This window comes from Sciurus carolinensis, chromosome 13, assembly GCF_902686445.1.
Source record: "Sciurus carolinensis chromosome 13, mSciCar1.2, whole genome shotgun sequence".
Classification (NCBI taxonomy): Eukaryota; Metazoa; Chordata; class Mammalia; order Rodentia; family Sciuridae; genus Sciurus; species Sciurus carolinensis.
Window position 1 is genome coordinate 64,928,457 of NC_062225.1, and position 18,694 is coordinate 64,947,150.

The window sequence follows — 18,694 nt, forward strand, 5'->3', positions numbered from 1 at the left end:
CCGATGTGATCCTGTAATATGTGTAATCAGAAAAACGATTTTTTTATGTATGATCTATTTATGTATGATCTATCAAAATGTATAAATGCATTCCACTGTCATATACAACTAATTAGAAGAAATAAAATAAAATAATTTTAAAAAAAGAAGAGAAAGGAGGCAGAAAAAACAAAGAAATATTGACCAAAATATTCCCAACTTTTAATGAATAAACAACAAAACAAAAAATATCAGAATAGATATAAAGAAACAGAATACATATAAAGAAAAACACATTTAAAGACTTAATGTCAAACTGCTCAAAATTCATCCAGAGGGGGGAAAAAAGGACACTTATATACGGGAAAACATGATAAAAATGATCATTGACTTGTCATGAGAAATATTGGAAGCCAGGAACAATGGAATGACACATTGTTGAAGTAATGAAAGAAAAGTCTACTTGGAATTTTAATCCAATGAAAATATCATTTTAAAATTAAGGGAAAATAAAAACTGGGAAAATTTGTCCCCAGCAAACAAGAAAAGCTTACAGAGTTTTAGACAAGAGACAAATAAATAAAGTCAATAATATAAGGTAAATTTTGAGAGGAAAAAAATTTAAAAGTGATGTTGTAGACAGAGGTAGGAGCCACTGGATTGAGGGAGGGGATAATTAAACCACTTAAGGTGAGACCTGAATGATGAGAAGGAACCAATAATGACCTTACAACAAGACAGAGAATGAGGTTTGGGAGTGGAAATCAGGAAAACTTCAGAGATCCATACATTCCCAAGGTCATTATGGAACTTAATCTCATCATTATCTTCTAAAATATCACTTCAGTTCCAACCTCTGATTACTTTTGTCATCTTCCATCTTATCTACTATAATACCTGTGCTCCAACAATTTAAAAAAATTTTGCAACTTCAGTTTCAATGGTCTTATCTTTTTTTTTTTTCATTTTAACTACTCCCATATCTGCATTTTTTTCTTTATCAGGACTAGGTTCTATGGTCATCCTAAATGCCTCTACTCACTCTTCCTCCATCATAATCATCTGACTGAACTCGAAGAGTGGCTAAACCCAATTACCCAACAAGTCCTCACCTGCACCAGAGCTGCTGAAGGCAGCCTGAGAAGAACATGCGACGTTCTGACTTCTCTCACATTAAATTCATGGCTGTCCATCTCATGGACACTCAGCACACCTGTTGCTGCTGCTGTTCTACCCTCGTTCATGTGTGTGCCCTTCCACTTTTCAATAAAACCATCTCACACCTGCCTCTCTGTCCTTAAGTCAACACTATCATCACCTAAACTTCATTCTCAGCTGTTGATTTTTGCCTCACATTTTCTTTAGGTGGAGGGGAAAACAAATTCTTTCTCTTGTCTTTCCACAGTAAAATCTACAAAACTTCTACATGTATAGTTTCATCTTTCCTTTCTGTTTCAGAAATTATATTCACTCCTCTTCTAGTTTCTGTTCACTGGTTTGGAGTCTCCACTCCTGGAATTAAATTCTCTTTGTCTGGCCATATCAATTTCTCCTCTTCTGGAACATTCTTATCAGCATACTGACATGCTCTAGAATCTCTCATGAAAATCAGACCCAAAATACCTTTCTACCCTGAGTTGACATTCCCACTCAGCTACCACTGCAATAAACTTAAAAAATTGTCCATATGCATGGTTCACATGTTCTCATTTTCTTCTCTACCTCTTCCTTTTATTTTGTTATAGCACAACTTACACATTTCAAATGGACCAAAAATTAGTATCATTTAGAGTATCTCAAGATAAATTGCCTTTGAACAGGAGCTTTTTTCCAGTACCTTGATATCCAGAAAATGTTCTACTGTGGAAAATGAAGATTGCTTAAATCCAATGGTGGGTACAGCCTGTGGTTTTTCTTTTTGGCTAATTGTTGTAACACTGTCCTTCAGGAGGCTGAGGGAGTTTCATATTTTTCTTTAGACTTCATTAAGCCCAGCAACTTTTGCAGAACCACCTTGATGCTCTATGAATTCTGCCAATTTGCTAGCATTGTTATGGCTCTTGGTTCCACCATTCCATTAGAACTATTAACTCATTATTAATCTTTTGTTACAAATCTTACAAAAGGGGGGTGCTTCTGGGTATTTAGGTTCATCTTTTATTTTAAGGCTGTATCTTTGGTTTCCATAAATGGAGCCCACTGTGGCTTCGATCTTATGTTGCTTTCACTTGACTGCCATCCTCTACCTCTTTTTATGGGGCTTTAACTCTCACCATGTCTCTGCAACTGATCCCTCTGAGGTCACCCAAGACTTCTGTTATGGTTTGGATCTGGAATGTTCCCCAAAGTCTCATGTGTTGAAGGCTTCGTCCTCAGTGCTGCAATGTCCAGAAGTGGGTTCATGAGAAGTGGATTCATAGCTGAATGGACAACAGGGAGGTGGTTAGAAACTAGGACCTAGTTAAGGGAGTGGGTCCTTAGGAATGTGCACTTAGAAACTGTATCTTCTCCCCTGACCATTCCCACCTCTCCCCCACCCCTCTGCTGTGCTTTCTAGGTCCCCTTAATGAGCAGCTCTGCTCCACCACATCTTCTCCACCTTGATCTTCTGCCTCATCATGGCCTGTAGTAATGGGGCTAGCTGAACATAGACGGAAACCTCAGAAATGGGCTACAATAAATCTTTCCTTCTTTAAGTTGTTTTTTTCAGGTATATTACCACAGAAATGAAAAGTTGACTAACAACCTCCACAGGCTGGGAGTAATGGCCCCCTTACTGTTCACCTCTTGTTTGGCCTCTAATTCTGTTGACCTGCCTGCCCACTTCCTCCTTGTAACCCTCTCTGGTTTTGCTCCATGTCCCTGACTACTCCTTTTCCATCTTCTCTGCTGACATTTCCCTCTTTGTTGGTGTCCTCAGGGTTCATTCCTGGCCATGTCTTTATTTTACTTTTCTCCTTGATCAGACCATTGATTCCCGAGCTTTCCCCCAAACACTCATAACATCTCTTTTGCGTGCGAGGGTCTCTAACCCAGACCACTAAGCTTTTGATCCCAGTGTCTGGGTGTTTGGGGTGTGGTCTCTTCCCTCTACCACGACAATGGATATCCTGTCTATTAAACAAATTAGAATTTGCCTTGAGACATTACTTTGGAAACCCGGTTCATAAAGCAATATTTGAAAAGACTATTACTCATCATCAAATGATAAATTATTTTATGATTTCAGCAAAGAAAAGGTCATTTCCTACCACATATAGCCAAATGCATTGCTGTTTGTTTTATTTTCAAGCTTTCTGGCTCTAAATTTAAAAGTGAACTCAAGTCAACCGAAGTGCAAATTCTTCGTGTGTGGCCTGGCCTCCCTCTTCCCCTAATGCTGCAATTGGAAACACCTTAAAAGGAAAAATAACTGCCCTTTGGGCAAAGTGAAGCAAAAATGTAAACTGCTTCTATGCTATCTTGAACAAATGTACATTTCCCCTCATTATACTTCATAGTTCAGAGTGGGCTCTTGAGAGAGAATGGGGAAACAAAATAGAAAAAAATCCAAGCACATACATAAAACCATATAGAGAGAAGAGAAAGCTGTGTGAGAGCATACTGGGGGGGAAAAAGTAAACTTAGTTCTTGTACCAGGTAAATTTTTAGCGTCTCTAAGAATAGGATGGTAAAAGTAAAAAATAGGCTTTCTTTATCACATTTCCCAGGGACTAGAAATGCAGGTTGCTGCTTACCCCCACTTTTTTGAACAACTGGTTCAACCCCTGACTCTATTTAACTTCTCCTGTCTAGAAGATTCTTAACTTGCTTCTTCAACCTAGTTTCCTTCGTGCTCCACAGTACCTCTGGCCTCTCTGGGGAACACTCCCAAGGACAATGGGGATACATCCATTCTGCATCTTCCTACCACTAATGCTTAGTTAATATTCTAGAAACTCCTAGAGAAGTGCCCACACATAGACATTATAAACACATTTTAGAACAGTGATTGTTCTGGATCACCGCAAGATTGATAGAAGTTTCTGGAAGAGGAAGTAGGAAGAACAGTGCTGTGGAAGTTAACATTGCAGGGAGGGAGGGTTTTTAAAAATTCTGGTTTTGGGGTTGGGGTAAATACAGCTCAGTGGTAGAGCACTTGCCTAGCATGCTGGAGGCCCTGGGTTCCCTACAAAGTGCCATGTAAAAAAGGAAAAATAAATAAATTTTATTTTTCATGCCATTCTCTGGAATTATGCCTATTTCCCAATTGTGGTAACTGGTTTGGGGATGAAGGAGTGAAAAAGAGAGTGCTTCTTAAGGAAGATGACTCAAAATGAGTTTCATTGACTAGCTGGGCACACCAGTTAAAATTGTGTCATTCAAGTTTTGTATTTTACAGACACAATCTGTGATATGTTATGACCTTTGAGTATATGCAAAGGTTTATGAATACATCATAAAAGGATAAAGTCCCCTTCTCCCTGCTGGCAAAGACTTTTGCAAAGAATCAGGTGGCATACAGAAAGGAGTTAAACAATGAAAGTCTAAGGGACGTGGTATGAGATTCTTCTGCAAAGCAAATAGTGCAAAGCAGCACAATCAGAAAACAGAGAAATGAATAAAGATTTACCAATCAAGGATTGGTAAATAAACTGCTATAATCAACAAACAAACAAGTAAACAGCAGGTTAAAAATGAAGTAAGGGGAAGTGAGATTTCATCTGAGCTCTTGTCATTGAGTCGATGAGAGATCTGAACATGCCTAAGAATGGTAATTTAATGGAACATGGAGTCTTATAGGGTCAAGCCAGTTGGAAGTCAGACCTTTCTCTAACTTCTCCTTTTTCTTTCATTGAGTTATAATTTATATGCCATAATGGTCACATGTCTAAAGTACACAATTTAGTGGCTTTTAGTGTATTTACAGAGTTGTGCAACAATCACCGTCTAATTTTAGAGTATTTTTATCATCCCCAAAGAAGCTTCAGTACTAATTAACATTCCTTCCTCATTATCTCTTCTTCTCAGCCCTGCCAACCATTAATCTACTTTCTGTCTCCATGCATTTGACTATTCTGGGAATTTCATATAAATGAACTCATACAACATATGGTCTTGTATGACTCTCACTAGGCACAATGTTTACGAGGTCCTTTCATGTTGTTGAATCTATCAGTACTCCATTCCTTTTGTGGTCAAATATTCAGTTGTGTGGACATACCACCTTTTACTTATCCTGTCATTAGTTTATGGGCATTTAAGGTTGTTTCCCCAACTTTTCAGCTATTTTGCATAATGTAGCTATGAGCATTCATGTACTGGTTTTTGTGTGGAATAGGTTTTCAGTTCTCTAGGGTAGATACCCAGAAATGGAATTTTCGGGTTGTATGCTAACTCTAACATTTTGAGAACCTGCTAACCTGTTTTCTAGAGTGACCATAGAAGTTTACATCTCTGCCTGCAATGTATGAGAGTATCAGTTTCTCCACATCCTCATCAACGCTTACTGTTGTCTTTTTATTTAGCCATTGTGGTGGGTGTGAAGTGATTTCTTGTGGTTTTGATTAGCATTTGCCTAATGACTAACAAAGTCAAGAGTCTTTTCGAGTTCTTATCATCGACTTTTTCTGCCTCTCTGGCCTCTCTCCCCTGTTTTCCAATCTTCCATTTTTGCTTCTCCCCAAAAATCTAGCCACAAAATCTGGTTATACAGGAACTGCATTGCTGGGCCATTTTTTGTGCTGAAGTTAAAAAGGAATTCCAGTGAAACTCAAGGACAAGTTCATTACTGTTGATTCTGAACCACTAAAATAACTAACTTTGGTTTAATTCAAGCCAATGGATCTTTATTAAGTGCTTTGTTTAGTGAAATGTGATGGATTTTTGAGTATCACACTTAAAATCTACTAGACAATACAAGTTAAGTTCATTGATATGTTTAAAATAAGGAAATAATAAATATTGGAAGAAAGGTGGTAGAGTACTAACTACGGTGGAAGTGAATGACATGAAAATGTGTGTACACTTTGACTCATCAATCCATTATTAGAAATCTATCCCAAGAAAATAGCCACACATTTCCATAATTAGGTCCAGAGATACTTACCTAAGGCTTATTTGTAACTTTATGAAAAAAATCAAGCAGTTCAGTAGTTAGAGAAATTATAATATATCTAGACAACAATTAGGCATTTGCTTAAAATTATGGACAAATAAAATACGCAGAAAGCATAAGAAGTCTCCAGAGGCCAAATGAAAGGAAATAAAAACCAGATTGGTAACATAGGAGCTGGCATAGCAGCTTGCCTGGGGGTCCAGGTCAGTAATCTATGGATTTAGGTTTTAATACGTGGGGACAGCGTAGAACTAGGATCTACTGAAGGTAACCAAGTCCCCAGCCTATAGCCAGACTTCTTGTAGGACTATAACCTCAGAAGGAGGTGGATTAGGAAGAATTTCACTCAGCAGCAGAGATGACACAGAACTCTGTTTTAGTTTAGTCTCCGGGTAGGGAAAAAAGCCATCTATTTTGAGAATTTGTAATCAGGAGCTAGTAACTCATGTAGATATAGGGCCCAAATTATACTACCTGAGTTCAAGAGAATCCCAAGGTAGGACATTAACAAAAAAATTGTCTCCTGGCCAGAAGCCACAGGGCAGTTGGCAGAAAATCAGTCTTCTCTGGGGAAATGAGACCCTGCAGACAGCCCAGGTCACTGGCCTATCAAGTCCCCTAACGATGAGCACAGGATCCGCAAGTCAAAATCACTCTTCTATTTCATAGATTTTTTTTTTTTTTCCTACAAGACTCTTCGTTTTGCAAGTCTAAAAATCAAAGAGATTCAAGTTTGTTCTTATCACTTTGATCATTAAATGTTCCTTCTTGTTTCTTTCTGGCAGCCTGGAAATCCTGCTTTGATTAAAGTGTAAAATCGTGACAAGTGTATGTCAGGGAGGGTTATTTCTGCGTGGAAGATAATGGGTTCTCTTACTGTGCTAAATAATAACATGCTGAAGTTAACCTTCAAATCAGGAAATGGGTTTATGTTTGAATTTCCCTGCTGTTTTCTTCACTGTTGGCATTTTGAGATTTATCTAGTACCATTTGTAGTTGTAGGTATCTCCTTTTATCTTCTTGAATCATTATCATCTCTGATTAATTTCACAGCAGTTTGGTTTTTTACTTCTGGCCATTGTATCTATGATTCTTTGCTCTGCAGCATCTGCACAATCTTTTACTGGGTTCCATTGATACTTTCAGTTCTTCTTTAGTGTTTACAAATGTTGCACATGCTTTAGGCACATTCTGTTTTGTTTTTTAAAATTATTTATTTATTTTATAAAATTTTTTACAGACTGCATTTTGATTCATTGTACACAACTGGGGTACATCATTCTGTTTCTATGATTGTACACGATGTAGATTCATACTGTTATGGGGTGCAACTTAAGAACAGACCAATCACCGCTGAGAAGTCTGAATTTGAGAGGCTTTATTAAGCCGGACGGCTGACTGTCTCACACAATGCCCCCCAAAAATGGCTATTGGGAGAACAGCCCTGACCACAGGGTTGTAGGGGTTCTAATACCAAAAATCACATCAATCATAAGTGTCTGTTGTTATGATTTAAAATTACAAACTAACATTATGAAATCATCAACAGAGGGGGAAGTGGGTCAAAATGACCCTTACCTAGGTACAAACTAAAGAATGTTACTAACATCCACATAATCACCGTTTACAGGAGCAATAAGAATCAAAAAGGTGCTGGGGAAATAGCTCAGTTGGTAGAGTGCTTGCCTTGCAAGCACAAGGCCCTAGGTTCAATCCCCAGCACTGCAAAAAAAAAAAAAAAAAAAAAAAAAAAAATCAAAAGGGAGCAATTTTTCATTACATAAGAACATGTCACGCTAAGTAACTGATGATGGGGACAGAGGCGGGGCTTTCCCATGGGAGAAGCTTATTTCCTTCATAACACAAAGTCTCAGAGCAAAATGGAGTCTGTTTAGTTGTTTCTCTTATAGTCTGACCTAGAACATTCTCATGGAGCCAGATCTGTCAGCCCATCACACACTCAATAGTTTTAGTCTAATGACTACCTGACATTTTTCTCTTTCTCATGCTACACAGTCATACTATTGTTCGTACCTCCCAAATACTTACTTAATCTCTTTGTTGTTCTCCAGTCCCACTGCTATTAGACAAGGCCAAGACACCAAAAAATCCTTGTCTGGTTTATTGTAGTTGCTTCCTCATCTTCAGCTACAGTACCCATGATGACTTCAAATACAGCCTAATTATATCACAAGGTAAAACCCTTCAGTAGTTCTAAATTTTCTTTCTGGCCTATAACATTCTTGTGGAGCCAGATGTGTCAGCTCATTACACATACCATTTGTGTAATCATACATGTACATAGGGTAATGATGTCTGTCTCATTCCACCATTTTTCATACCCCTCTCCCTCTCATTTCCTTCTACATAATCCCTCTCCTTGGTTTATACCCAAAGGACTTAAAATTAGCATACTATAGTAATGCAGCCACATCAATGTTTATAGCAGTTCAATTCACAAATAACTAGATTGTAGAAACAACGTAGATGCCCTTTGACAGATGAATGGATAAAGAAACTGTGGTATATATATCACAATGGAATATTATTCAACCATAAAGAAGAATAATATTATGGATTTTGCAAATAAGTGGATGGAATTGGAGAATATCATGATAAGTGAAATAAACCAATTCCAAAAAACCAAAGGCTGAATGTTTTCCCTAATAAATGGATGATGATATATAATAGGGGTGGGGGGCGGTGGGGAGTGACAGAAGAATGGAGGAACAAATTCTGTTTTAACACTTCTTACTTATTCCTTTAAAGGAGTTAGTGCCATCTCATTCATGACTTCTAAAAATGTTTTATTATTGTTATGATGGTACTACTACTAGTTTTGAATTTTTCTTCTCTGGTTTTCTCTGACTTTACAATGTTGGCATAATATATTTTAATGGAAATTCCATTTTTAAAATTTATTCACTGCTTTAGAAACTCATCTGGCTGGGAGTTCTTGTTTTTGTTCTTTCATATGATTCTATCTTTACATTTTAGTTTAAGCTTGAAGTTGATGGTCTAGATTGCAACAGGGGAATATAAAAACAGACAAAAATCATGTCTTATGAGAATGTGTTCATGGTCCTGGAGATAAATAGAAAAAGAGATTAGAAAGGCCAAGTGGCTGTCCTCAAATATTGGGATAATGGGGAAGTGAGGGGGTGAACAAGGAAGAAGTTCTAGCTTTAATTTGCAGAAAAGATATTAATTAGAACTGTGCAACAACTAGATAGACAAAATTGCAGATGAGGTACAAATTTTTGTCAGTAGGGTTTGAAGAATCAGGCACAGACTCTGAGTATAGACCTAAGATTTTTTTCTCATATTTAGACCTGGAGGTTACATTCCATTCTAGGAATAAAAATAAGCATGTGTTATTATATACACAGTTCTCTGAAGATTTAGTTGATGTAATTACGATATGAAACTTGGAAATAGGGTGCCGATATATTTCATGCCCATTTTTGTCCCTTACCCTTAGGAGAAGAGTTGTGTGTGTGTGTGTGTGTGTGTGTGTGTGTGTGTGTGTGTGTTTGTGTATGTGTGTAATGTCTTTAATATTCTTTTTATAATGCAAATGTCCTTAACCCTCATGAATCCTGTATGGAAAATATGAGGAAGCATTTTGAACAAGTAGCTTTTATTTCTCTTTACTCTTTGAAATAGTCATTAAAATATACAAATTAGTAAATACAAATAGCATCTTCTCTCCAAGAAAGATAAATTCATCTATAATGCATGAATGGATATGATCAGTTCTTTCCTTCTTTCAACTTTGAAAGAAACTTATTGTTTCTCAAGTTCAGAAAATTTTTCTAAAAGGGGAACCATTATAAGAAAACAAAACCAAACTGAAATTAAAATAGCAAAGTCCTGATTAGATGTCAATTGTCTCGCAGATCCACAATGGGGCACTATTGAGTTTTGCAAGGTGCCCTTTCCATGGACAGAAAGGGAACTCTGATACTAATGATGACCTAAAAGACAATACTTCAGTTTCTCATAAACGAATTATTTCATTATTTAAAATGCATTTTTCTTTAACAAATCCTTGCTAAAGAATTGAGTGTATATTTGAATAATCTCACTTCAAAAATTCCACAATCACATATTGAATAGTATCATTAGGCCTAAATACTTTGGAGATGTGAATAAGCATAGAGAAAAAATTAAAATATGCAAATGGTATACAACTTTAGAAATTCTCTTGTAAGCTTTGTACTTGTGAACATGGAAAGAATTATTTGGGTAGTTAGATTATTTTTATTAATCCAAAGTCTCTAAATTCCCATCTGTTTGTAGTCCTTTCAAATATACTTTACACCAAGATTAATTTGAGATGTCTTGATACATAGTAACCAAAGGGTTTGGTTAATTTCGTGAAGACAGCAAACAGGGTTTTTTGGTATTGGGTATGTAGACAAAATGACTAACTTATTGGTTCTACTTTCTTTTAAAGTTATTCTTTTGTCATCATTACTGAATTTATAAATGTATTTAGATTTGCATTTTACATGTTTGTTCCCTTTTGGATGAAATACCTGTTTTACAAGAGAGCAATTTTGAAAAGAGGGAAAATGAATGTGTTAGGTAAAACACATTTTCATTCCTATATATTGCTTCAGAGAGGGGAGATATGTACTTTGGTAGCATCTTGTTCTATTCATCTTTGCCTGTTAGCAAAATTGCCCAACTAATAATGAACATATTGGGGGAATATACGGCACATTCAGTTAGGGGCAGAGGACAAATGGAAATTCAGCATCCTAAGAGAAAGTGTAATCATTTCATAAATCCTTTCCCTATGACATCAAATATCACGATCTGTAACTCCTCATTAGTATCTTCTGTGAAACATAGTAGGTCTGAGGGGTAAGAAGGCAAGGTCAAGGTGTGGCTGAACTGATCAAGGAGATCTCCAGTGAGTAGTGCAATAGGCAAGTCTGATGAGTGGAAATAACAGAATCTACTTTAGTTAGTTGAAACAAGACTTGGATTTTTTAGAGAATATTGAGAATCTCACAGAATCTCTGGAAGAACCAGAAACTCAGCAACAAGTCCACACCCCACTGCTGCAGAAGAAACTCCACCCCAGGGTGCTCCACTCCAACACATGGCTCCTAGGCTGTGTGTGCAACTCGCACTGATGACACTTAGGCCTGGACCTCAGAAGTTATTCTTGCTTCAAAAAGCCCAACACCTATGAAGGCCACAAGTTGAGGAAGTTGATGCCTTCAGTTGTTCCTTTATCAACTGAAATTCTTCCTGAGTGTATCAGGTTGGTGCAGCCCACGTGTCTGTTTCCATACCTCAAATTTAGTTCTGACTTTCATTTTAGGGAGGAAGGCATTTATTATTATTATTGTTATTATTATTATTATTTTGGTTTCCCAAAATATACAAAGGGTATTCAGAAGATAATGAGCAACTATGACTATAATAGAAGCTCTCTGTAATCTATCTATGCAGGTGAAGGGAAAGCTATTTAAACAAAACATGTTAACTGCCTTTAAGGAATATGAAGTTGTTCAATGCTGATGGAAAAAACTGTGAAACTGTGGTGGTGAAATTTTTGCTAAAATTTTAAGAATTTTTACTTTCCTGGGACATCATAACAGTTAATGTTTACCAAGCACTGCATGAAGGCCATTGTATCCATCATCTTGTCGGAGTCTTTACCCCATCCTGGGGATGTAGTTGCTCTTCTCCTTCTACAGCCTTGGGAAACAGACAATCTCCACCAAGGTCATGTAGCTGAACTGCACTCAGACCTAATTCACCTGGCCACACACTCTATAATCTTAACCAGCACACCAACATTTCCCCACAGGGCCTGCCACCACTTGATGAGATACGATCTGTTCACTCCAAGTGTTCTACTGAGATTGCTTGGATGAAAGTAGAGTTTTACAAATGGTGTTATTAGTATTCACGAGCATTTTTTCAAGCATAAGCATTTTAAATGTCTGTTGCTAAATCTTTTCTAGTGGAACACTTCTCTCATGCATTTATTCGGCGTCCACTCCTTTCCTACCTAACCAACTTGCCCGGCATACATTTGGTGAGAAGACATTCAGTTACTGTGTTCTGTGTCTGGTTTTTAAAATCTGTCCCCACTTTATGTCCAAGTCAAATCTCATTTCCTCCCAGAAGGCCCTTCTGCTTCTCTAAGTTTTAAAAAAATATTTTTATTAGTGCATTGTAGTTATACATAAGAGTGGGAATTATTTTGACATAATCATACATGCATGGAATATAATTTGTTCCATTTCAGTCACTAGTACTTCCTCTTTCCCTCCCTTCTTCCTCTCTACTGATCTTTCTTCTATTTATCTATTGGTTTTTAATTGGTGCTTTAAAGATATACAGAAAGGTAGAATTTACCGTGGCCTATTCATATATGTACTTAGCACAATTTTGCCAATTTCATTCTAAAGTTCCTCCCTTTTACCATTCTTCCTCCCTCCCTCTTGATTCTCTTCCTCTATTCCAGAGATTTCCCTTCTATTTTCATGGGCTCCTCCCCATTGTTCCCCTCTTAGTTTGCTCTAGCTTCTGCCCATGAGAGAACATGTGGATCTCTCTCTCTCTCTCTCTCTCTCTCTCTCTACACACACACACACACACACACACACACACACACACACACACACATATCACATTTTCTTTATCTGTTCATCATCTGTTGACAAGTATCTAGGCTGGTTCCATAACTTGGCTATTGTGAATTGTGCTGCTGTAAACATTGAAGTGGCTGTATCATTACAGTATGATGATTTTAATTCTTTTGGATAAATACCAAGGAATGAGGTAGCTGGGTCATATGGTGGTTCCATTTGTAGTTTTTTGAGGAATCTCCATAGTGCTTTCCCAAGTGGTTGTACTAATTTGCAGGCCCACCAGCGATGTTGGAGTATAATTTTTCCCCCACATCCTCACCAGCATGTATTATTATTGAATTCTTGGTGATTGAAATTATAATTGGAGTGAGAGGAAATCTCAGTGTAGTTTTGATTTAGCTCTTCAGTGTTTTTAACACGAATGGGTATGGATTTTGTCAAAGGCTTTTTCTGTATCTATTGAGATAATTATGTGATTCTCATCCTTAATTCTATTTATGTGGTGAATTACAGTTATTGATTTGCATATGTTGAAACAACTTGTATCCCTGAAATGAAATTCACTTGATCATAATGTATTATCTTCTTAATGTGTTTTGCTAATATTTTATTGAGGATGTTGGCATCTAAGATCTTCAGGGATATTGGTCTATGGTTTTCTTTCCTTGATGGGTATGTCTGGTTTTGGTGTCAAGGTTATAATGGTTTCATAGAATGAATTTGGGAGTGTTCTCTCAATTTCTATTTCATGGAATAATTTGAGGAAGATTGGCATTAGTTCTTTTAAAAGGTCTGGTAGAACTTGGTTGAGAATCTATCTCGTCCTAAAGTTCTCTCTGTTGGAAGACTTTTAATTGCTGTTTTAATATGATTGCTTGATATTGGTCTGTTTAGGTTTTCTACATCCTCATGGTTCAATTTGGGTAGGTCTTATGTGTCTAGAAACTTGTCAATGTCTTCTAGGTTTTTCAGTTTATTGGAGTATAAGTTTATAAAATAGCTTCTAATGATCCTTTGGATTTCAGAACTGTCTGCAGTGATATCTCCTTTTTCATCTCTAATTTTGCTGATTTGGGTCTTCTCTTTCTTTTGGTCGGTTTAGCTGTGGGTTTATCATCTTGTTTATCAAAGAACAAACCTTTGTTTCAAATAACTAACTTTGTTGTAGTGATCCTTTTTATTGTTTTTTTTTTTTTTTACTTTCAATTTCATTAATTTTGGTTCTGATCTTAATTATTTCCTGTTTACTATTGATTTTAGAATTAGTTTGTTCTTTCTTTTCCAGAGGGCCTCGAAGTGTAACATGATGATTTATTTGGGAATCTTCTTTTTTTTTAAATGAGGGACTTAATACTATACATTTTCCCTTAGAAGTGCCATTCCCTCATAATGTCCCAGAGATTTTTGGTATGTTGTATCTCTGTTCTCATTTGTTTCATTTTGATTTGTTTCATTTTGTCTTTTCTTCTATGACCCATTCCTCTTTATAAAGTGTATTATTTAATCTCTAGCTGCTCAGATGATTTGTTTTTCATCTTGTTTTTGATTTCTAGTTTTATTTCATTATGATCTGAGAGGATGCAAGGAATTATCTCTATTTTTTGCATTTGTTAAGACTTGCTTTGTGTCCTAAAATATGTTCTATTTTAGAGGTTCATGTGCAGCTGAGAAGAAAGCAAATTTGGTTTTGGTGGGTGAAATACTGAATATTTCATTTATCTTTTAGTTCTCAAGAGTCTTTACTTAGTTTATGTCTGCATGATTTATCTGTTGGTGAGAGGGATATGTTGAAATTGCCCAGCATTACTGTATTGGGGTCTATTTGGTTCCTCATATTAGGTAGGGTATTTTTTATGTACATAGATGCACTGATATTAAGGACATAAATATTTACAATATCTTGCTGTTGGATGATTCCTTTAACTAGTAAGAAGTGTCCTTTTTTTTCTTCTGATTAATTATGGCTTGAAGTCTATTTTATTAGATATAAGAGTAGGTACTGCTTGCTTTCAGTTTCCATTTGCATGGTATGTCTTTTTCCATTTTTTCATCTTTAGTCTGTGAATTTCTTTGCCTGTGAGGTGAGTCTCCTGTAAACAACAAATGTTTGAGTATTGTTTTTTAAATCCATTTCCAATCTATGTTATTTGATTGGTGAGCTTAGGCCATTTATACTATATTAATATAGAGAGTTTATTATTATTTACTATTTTTTGATTTATTTCTAATGCTTAATTCAGACTTGATTATCTTTTAATTGACTATTCTTCAAGAGAGAATCATCCATATGTTGGTTCTGATATTTATTTTTTATTTCTTCTATGTGAAATATTTTATTGAGTGTATTTTGTAGTGCTGGCTTACTGGTTATGAATTCTTTTAGTTTCTGCTTATAATGGAAACTTTTAACTTTATCTTTAATTCTGAAGGATAATTTTGTGGATATAGCAATCTTGTTGGCACCCGTTATCTTTCGGGGCTCGCCATATATTGTTCCAAATCATGCTGACTTTTAGGGTGTAGTCTAAGAAATTAGTAGAAATTCTAACTGGTTTACCTATAAATGTGACCTGCTGTTTTTCTCTTGTAGTGTTTAGAATCTATCCTTGTTTTGTATATGAGACATTTTAATTATAATGTCTTGGAGAGGGTCTCTTTTGATCTTGTCCATTTGGGGTTCTAAATACATCTTGTATTTGGATTTCAATCTCATTCCTAAGGTTTGGAAATTTTTCTGATATTATTTCGTTGAAAAAAGTTATGCATCCTTTAGTATTTGTATTTTGCTGGCTTCTTTTATGCCAATTATTCTTACATTTGGACTCAATATTATCTCAGATTTCTTGAATAATCTTGTCATGGTCTCTTAACATCTTTACTTTATTGTTGACTTTCTTTTCAAGAGTATATATTTTAACTTAAGGTCTGAGAATCTGTCTTCAGTGTTGTCTAATCTATTGGTGATGCCTTCGACTGAATTTTTAATTTGATTTATTGAGGTTTTCATTTCCAGGATTTGTTTGGTTCTTTTTTGGAATCTCTATCTCTTTATTAAAATGCTCTTTCTCCTCCTGTGTATTCTCTCTTAGTTCTTTCCTCGGATCTTTTTATTCATTGAATATTTAATTATCAATTGTCTAAATTATGTTTTCTGACATTTTCTCCACTATGATGTCAATGGGGTCAGTTTTATTGTGAGCTATTTGGGGTGGCTCATTGCCTTACTTTTTCATACTGTTAATATTTCTATACATCTTCTAGGATGATTATCTCTTCTACTTTTATGTAGGGGACTCTTGAGTGAGCTTTCTTTCCCTTTATGATGTGTCCTGGACTGGGCAAATGTCTTAGTATCAATATTTTCAATTTGAATTATCTACTATGTCCTGGCTGTAGCACCCCATTTAGAGAGATTTGAATCCCCAGTAATTACAGCCATTACAGAACAAGGTCTTACACTAGCAAACTTACACTTGTTAACAATAATCTCCAGCAGTCCACTGATCTGAATGGTAAATTTAAGTGATGTTTCTTGAATTAGTTGAGATATTAGATAATAAGGAAAGCACAATTGCTTTTAAACTATATTTGACTCTTTGGTCAGGTGTCTGTCAATTCTGGGATGCAGAAAAGTCAAGACACAATTTCCCTTCCACCATTTTCTGTTTGTTTGTTTATTAATTAATTTATTTATATATCTTGCTGAGGTTTTTGAGATAGAGTGATTATTTCTGGTTATTGTGCAGTTTGTTTATTCTCCGTTCTTTTCTAAAGTGGTCAAACTTGTTAGGGGAGTCTGCATGCAGAGTTTCACTGTAGGGTTTCACTCCCTTTTGGTCTGGAAGCTCTGGCACAACTCTTTCTGGGAATCTCAGACCATGAGCTGGGAGGAGGAGAATGGAATGTGTCAGCCTATCCTTCAGCCCTTTCTGGGCTGGGGAGAGATGATTCAGGGGTTGCCAGATTTGGTCTGAATTTAATTGGTCTCAGTTCCTCACTTCCAGTGTCAGGCAGGCTCCTTATCCCAGAGCTCAGATTTCATATTTCAAGTGAGAGAGTTCTTCACTCTTCTCAGCCTCATAGGTTCACTTTTCCAGTGCTGAATAGCTGTTTTGATTCACTCTTGGGGAGCTGCTGTGATATCATGTTTTCTTCTGAACTGACTAATTTCATTCCCTACAGTGATAAATTATATAAGTTAAAAGAAACATTAAAAAATAGTTTGTTAAGGACAAAGATGTTGAGTTATGAAGGCAAAAGGAAGGTTGGAATGTTCAAAAGGTGAAAGTAGAGAAAGTGGAAGTCAGGAAGCACATGAGGGCCCTGAAGAGGGAGGAAGTGAAGAAGTGGAAGACAGAGAACAAGATACTTCACTGTTAGAGGGAGAGAGAGTAAGAGTAATGAAACAACCAAGGAAGAAGAGAAAAACAACATCAGCCCAACAAACAAACAAAATAGCTTAAAAAACAAACAAACAAAAATCACTACTTCTTCAAGAAACAAAATGAAATAATAAAAGATTAATAAATGGAAGAGAAATGATAAAATAGGAAAATAAAAACCCAGAAACACACATGTATATGTATATACATGAGCCACAGAAAAACTAAAAAATTAATAATAAAAGAGAAAGAGAAAAGAAAAATGTTAAATTAAAAATGCTTGAAGTTTTCCAGCGAGGCAGCTGAAGTTGAGTATTGACATCCAGCTCCAAACTGACCTCCTGTTCCTCACTTCCTGGGCTCCGTGCCTCCTGGAGGGAGCCAGGGTTGGGGGATATGAAACCCATCCTTCTTTTATGATTTTCATCACTCTGCCTGCTGGAGTGGGCTGGAGTGTTGCTGGTTGAAATGCCTTTCAGCTTCTCTGGGGGATGGGATTGGAACTACCTTCTATTGGGATTTTGTCTCGGGGTCTTAGCTTGCTGCTCTTCCTGGTTGGAAGTGGTGCAGAGATCTATTTGAGCTGCTGGGGTTGAGCTCTAAATGGAACTTGGACCTTTTGTAGCAATGAAATCCTTGTACCCTGAGGGCTGGGTAGATGTTGATTTTGGCTGGGCATCTGGGTTTCTAGCATCTCCCCAGAGTCTTACTCCAGGGCAGGATGACAGAGCTCTCTGAGTGGATGGTGCACAGCAGGTTTCCTGTAACCACCCCCCCTCCCCTGCCCACATATGAACTTCCAAGTCTCTATTCCCAAATGTAATCATGCCCACCTAATCAATTCCCCCTACTGGTCATTTGAACCACAGGGCTCCAAGGAAGAGCAGGTTGCACTCTTCTGTACTCTGTGTTAAACCCCACCCCCCGGATCCCACTATTTTCTCTAACTGATTTGGGATCATAATTTGCCAGGTGCACTTTAGGTCACACAGTGAGCACTGGCTGAGACAGTGGAAGTATTTGCTAAGGACTCTCGGGTTTCCATAGGAACAGGATTCAGCTTAAGCTCCACCAGCTGGACCTCCACCTCAGTTTCTCACATAGGAGTTGAGAAACACGGAGCACATTTTAAACACCAGCATGCGGTGCAGTCTTTACCTCAGCTGAGTGCAGACTGCCTTCCACAGGTGTTTGTGTGCCAAATTTGTCCATTATGCTTCTCTCTCCCTTTGTGATGCCCCTCCAGTGACGCAACACCACGGACACTGCTGGGCTCAGGCGTATTTCCTTATAGCCTCCACTCATGACCCTGGAATCTCTGTGCTTCTCTAATCTCTGACAGACAAATATTGATTCGAAATGGTTTTCTTCAGATACTCACCTCGTTATGAAGCAGTATTCCTGCTATTCAAGTTCCAAACAGCAGAGTAAGTGGGAAGCGCCTCCTTTTCACTCTGCCATCTTGCAATCCCCTTCTGTTTCTCACAGTTTGGGCTGATCTTCTGGAAATAGGATATTTATGGATGCAAGCAGTTTCAGGAGACACTCGGTCTTACCTTGCACTCAGAAGATCTGGATTAGCCTGGAAAGGAGATTCGGTGTCAGATACCTACACC

At 37.0% G+C, this 18,694-nt stretch overlaps 1 pseudogene; it reads right to left on the minus strand.

Moving 5' to 3' along the window:
* Window positions 1-1,901: 1,901 nt before the first annotated feature.
* LOC124962901 (ubiquitin-conjugating enzyme E2 variant 1-like) lies at window positions 1,902-11,738 on the minus strand (annotated as a pseudogene).
* Between the last annotated feature and the right edge of the window lie 6,956 nt (window positions 11,739-18,694).